Source organism: Andrena cerasifolii, unplaced genomic scaffold (assembly GCF_050908995.1).
Source record: "Andrena cerasifolii isolate SP2316 unplaced genomic scaffold, iyAndCera1_principal scaffold0026, whole genome shotgun sequence".
Lineage (NCBI taxonomy): Eukaryota > Metazoa > Arthropoda > Insecta > Hymenoptera > Andrenidae > Andrena > Andrena cerasifolii.
The window spans coordinates 130,001-135,000 of record NW_027484919.1 but is presented as its reverse complement, the minus strand read 5'-3'; the positions used below and the strand labels follow the sequence as shown (position 1 = coordinate 135,000).

The 5,000-nt window shown below is 55.2% G+C and overlaps 2 non-coding genes across 2 annotated transcripts in view; both read left to right on the top strand.

Annotated features, from left to right (window-relative positions):
• The first annotated feature begins 1,050 nt into the window (after positions 1 to 1,050).
• LOC143378021 (5.8S ribosomal RNA) lies at positions 1,051 to 1,205 on the top strand. Its single transcript, XR_013087461.1, has one exon. It is a non-coding gene; the product is annotated as a 5.8S ribosomal RNA (ribosomal RNA).
• A 1,756-nt stretch (positions 1,206 to 2,961) lies between these two features.
• The window catches only part of LOC143378036 (large subunit ribosomal RNA), a 4,001-nt gene continuing 1,962 nt past the window's right edge, over positions 2,962 to 5,000 (top strand). The window contains exon 1 of the ribosomal RNA XR_013087476.1: positions 2,962 to 5,000. This exon is cut by the window's right edge and continues 1,962 nt beyond it. This is a non-coding gene — a ribosomal RNA (large subunit ribosomal RNA).

Here is a 5,000-nt window from a genome sequence, read left to right as displayed (position 1 = left end):
CTCCCGTCCGATGCCATCGGTGAAGCGCAAAGAGCCAAGCCCGCCAGACCGCCAGACGTGCGCGGCCCCCTCTTTGAGAACGGGACGATAATATTACGAACGCGATCACGAGTGCGCTCGCGAGAGGTTTCTCGAGAGAGGTCGTCGTTAACTGAATCGGGAAAAACAAGACCCGTCGTTGCGATCGTCCTCCGGTAGCCCGCCGCCCTCGTCGATTCGCGTTCACCTCGTATCAGAGGCGTGTGCCGTTATATACGAATTATACCGTCTGCGCGTGTTGTCTGCGCGAGCGTGTAGGCTCGAATCGAGTAATAAAAGGAGTCACTCGCGACCCAAGACAGGGACGAAAACACACCACAAGCGCTCCGAGAGTGGTTAAGTAAAGCGCGGGAGAGAGAGGGCAGAAACGAGCCGCCGTCGGAGCCTCGGCTTCGCGACGTTTCTACTATCCCTCTCTTTCGAACGACGCTTCTTCCACTCGCATTACGCTTCCTCAGTTTTGGTCGCGCTCTCTCCGAAAAGTCCAGTGGACGGGGAGACCCTCTCCTCCGAGAGGATCCCCGGGTAACCTAGGGCGGCTCGCACATCGATCGCGTCGACGTGCGTCCCCGAGTATCGCTCACTTAATCGCGCCCCGATAGCCAAATAAAAGGACCGGCTGTGAAGCTTCGATAGCGAAAGTCCAATTGGACCGATCGAAGCCGGCCGTGCGTCCGCTTTCGGGGAACGGCGACGATAGAGAGCGTGCGTAAGGAGGACGCTGCCGCGTGCGATGGCCCCCAGAGTACGCGATTACGGTTCATGTACCCCCGTGTATCTCGAAGGTTTTTAAATGAAATACAATAATAGAGTACGCTCGGCCGTCGGACGTGTCGCGGTGTTTCCGCGCGCGTTTCGACGGTTCCCGTCCTGGACAGAAATCACACACAGTGTCGTCTCACAACGGTGGCGACGCCCGGACCTCCTTCGCGCGCTGGTTGGAGGCGCACGGGCCTCGGCTTCATCCGAACCGAGAACAATAGATATAACGAACATATTTAATAACACGATTACCCTGAACGGTGGATCACTTGGCTCGTGGGTCGATGAAGAACGCAGCTAATTGCGCGTCAACGTGTGAACTGCAGGACACATGAACATCGACATTTCGAACGCACATTGCGGTCCACGGATACAATTCCTGGACCACGCCTGGCTGAGGGTCGTTATCACATACAAAAGACTGCTTGCGTCGGTTCTCCTACGTGTATCATCCTCGCCGTCTCGCGTTTCCGAAGATGTAACGCGTTTCGGAGTCGGGTCGATGATAGACGCGAGATACGCGACGTACGAGCGAAAGTTGGGCCGTTCGTCGGCGTTTGCCACGGCTCGCGTGAGAACCGTGAAGCGTGTGTACTCCCTCCCGTGCGAGAAAAGAGAGAGGCGAACGTGATGAAAAAAATGATCATCTTGCGGACTCGCGTGCGTGCTTTCACGGCGTCTTGCGTCGTTGTTTTACAACGACCGCCCGTGTGCTGCACCGCTCCCTGGATCAAAGAACTCACAGCAGCCTCTCCGCTCGCACCGGTTGGGTGTAGATTTGCCTTCACGTTCTGCGCGAGATCTTTTACCGTGCTCCCGACGTCGCCTGAAATGAAAAATTTGTCCTGAGAAAGAGGACCAAAGAGCGAGAGATAGATAGAGAAAGAGAAGAGCAGTGCGCGGCATATGTGCGCCGATCTATATCGTCGCGTTCACGAGGCCCCAGGGATTTTAAACAGAGGGTCGTCGTTGACTGACAAGTGATAAAAAGTCAATCGAGATACATCGAGGGCACAACACTCGTTCTTCGGGACGCCGTGAAGATCCAAGGGTGTGTAATTACATGAATAGTAGCGGCGCTGTGCGGGATGATAAAAATAACCACGCGTCAACAGGATCGGGTCGATGTATTTCCCCGTCGTCGCGCGTGTCCTCGCCAAGCCGTACATTCATTCTCTCCCTATGGCCACGTTCCGTCGACGCACATGAGTGTTTGCGCCAAACATCCGATGAGAGAGATTGCTGCACGCGTCGTTTAACGTTTCTGTACCCCGGAATCCTCGCTGGCGCGGCTGCGCGAATTTGAACTTTGACGAACCGAAAGGCGCTGATGCCGCGAAAGGTGGTAGTACGACTCTCCTTCGTGCTGAATGGAAGGACGAGTCTCCCCGATCGCCCCATGTCTTCTTTGTCGCGTTGTTGGTCGATCGTATAAGAGACCGCGCGTCTCACCGGTCGTCCAGTCCACGGAAAAGCTTATTTTTCCCACGCGGTTCCCTCTGCTGCTCGAGGCGTGAGGGATAGCGGGAATCTCAAAGCTAATATAGCGGACGGACGTTAAAGTAAAAACCGGTGGTCGTTCCGCGGGAGTCTCACGGATCGAATCGACTATGCGCGACGAAAAAGAGACACTTTGGCGTGGCGCAAATAGAGAGATGTTAAGGGGGGACTCTAATTCTCGATCAGAAGAGAAAAGAGAGTCAAATGTACGTTTTCTCTGGAATCGTGCGTTGGTACCTCTCTGGATACAACGCGAGATCGATCACATCGATCCGTCGTTGTCGTTGTCGGGCTGTGAGCCGGGATGTGTACGCGGGGAAAGATGTGTATGGTGCGTGGCGTGATGCCGTATACGCGGTGCGCATGGGAATCTGCGAGCGAGCAAGGGAAGAGAAAAAGAATCTGAGAAAGAAGTTTTGTATGTTTCATTCTTCTTCTTCTCCTTGTATTCTTCAGCCCAGCTTCTCGTCCGGCCCGGCCCCGTCGTCGGTGTCAACGCACTACGCCCACACACCCCCGTACTCCCGCCGGGATGCCCGCTCGAGGTAAAATATCCAAAAGAGAGAGAGGGAGCACGATTTATAATATAATATCTTCTCTCCGCTTCGCGGTCTCAGGTTTTTTCTCTGGTGGCACCTAATTAATATATAAAATGATTGACGACCTCAGAGTAGGCGAGATTACCCGCTGAATTTAAGCATATTACTAAGCGGAGGAAAAGAAACTAACAAGGATTTCCTTAGTAGCGGCGAGCGAACAGGAATTAGCCCAGCACTGAATCCCGCGGTTCCGCCGCAGGGAATTGTAGTGTTCAGGAGGATCCGTTTATCCCGTGACGTCGCACCGCGTCCAAGTCCATCTTGAATGGGGCCACTTACCCGCAGAGGGTGCCAGGCCCGTAGCGACCGGTACGCGTTTCGGGAGGATCTCTCCATAGAGTCGGGTTGCTTGAGAGTGCAACCCTAAGTGGGTGGTAAACTCCATCTAAGGCTAAATACAACCACGAGACCGATAGCGAACAAGTACCGTGAGGGAAAGTTGAAAAGAACTTTGAAGAGAGAGTTCAAGAGTACGTGAAACCGTTCAGGGGTAAACCTGAGAAACCCAAAAGATCGAATGGGGAGATTCATCGTCGACGAGGCTGGCTCCCGTCGGTGCGCGATACTCCGGGTGGACTTTCGTGGTCCATTAGCGAGGGTACACCACCGGCGGTGAATGTTCCGGCCACGTAGTCGTGCACTTCTCCCCTAGTAGAACGTCGCGACCCGTTGCGTGTCGGTCTACGGCCCGAGCGGTTGCCTGTTTCGTTGCTCCCAGAGCACGCGACAGACCCTCGGCCGCCCGACCGGCTGCGCGACGGTACTCTGACGGTATCGGGCCGCAACCAATCCATTTTCGAATGTGTGTGCGTCAGGCCCGCCGCAAGCCCGGTCAGTTCTTACCCGGAGGTACGGACCTAGTGCCGTCCCCGGGCCTGGCCAGCTGTTAGCAGGCGGTGTCCTTGGACTGGCCAAGCTTCGAATTACCGGTCGGCGACGCTACTGCTTTGGGTACTCTCAGGACCCGTCTTGAAACACGGACCAAGGAGTCTAACATGTGCGCGAGTCATTGGGAGAAAGAAACCTAAAGGCGGAATGAAAGTGAAGGTCGACCTTTGCGTCGACCGAGGGAGGATCGGCCGCGTTACGATGCGGCCTCGCACTCCCGGGGCGTCTCGTTCTCATTGCGAGAAGAGGCGCACCTAGAGCGTACACGTTGGGACCCGAAAGATGGTGAACTATGCCTGGTCAGGACGAAGTCAGGGGAAACCCTGATGGAGGTCCGTAGCGATTCTGACGTGCAAATCGATCGTCGGAACTGGGTATAGGGGCGAAAGACTAATCGAACCATCTAGTAGCTGGTTCCCTCCGAAGTTTCCCTCAGGATAGCTGGCACTCGCTCGTTCCTACGCGAACGTGTGCGAGTTTCATCTGGTAAAGCGAATGATTAGAGGCCTTGGGGCCGAAACGACCTCAACCTATTCTCAAACTTTAAATGGGTGAGATCTCTGGCTTGCTTGGATCATGAAGCCACGAGATTATATTGAATCAGAGTGCCAAGTGGGCCAATTTTGGTAAGCAGAACTGGCGCTGTGGGATGAACCAAACGCAGAGTTAAGGCGCCTAAGTCGACGCTTATGGGATACCATGAAAGGCGTTGGTTGCTTAAGACAGCAGGACGGTGGCCATGGAAGTCGGAATCCGCTAAGGAGTGTGTAACAACTCACCTGCCGAAGCAACTAGCCCTGAAAATGGATGGCGCTGAAGCGTCGCGCCTATACTCCGCCGTCAGCGGCAAGTGGGGAGGGACGTGCCATCCGCTCGCGGGTGACCGTCCTCCATGAAGCCCTGACGAGTAGGAGGGTCGCGGCGGTGTGCGCAGAAGGGTCTGGGCGTGAGCCTGCCTGGAGCCACCGTCGGTGCAGATCTTGGTGGTAGTAGCAAATACTCCAGCGAGGCCCTGGAGGACTGACGTGGAGAAGGGTTTCGTGTGAACAGCCGTTGCACACGAGTCAGTCGATCCTAAGCCCTAAGAGAAATCCTATGCAGATGTGGTGTCCTAAAACAGAGTTTTTTTAGAGAGACACACACCCGTTGGGCGAAAGGGAATCCGGTTCCTATTCCGGAACCCGGTAGCGGAACCGCAAACCATTCGGGCCC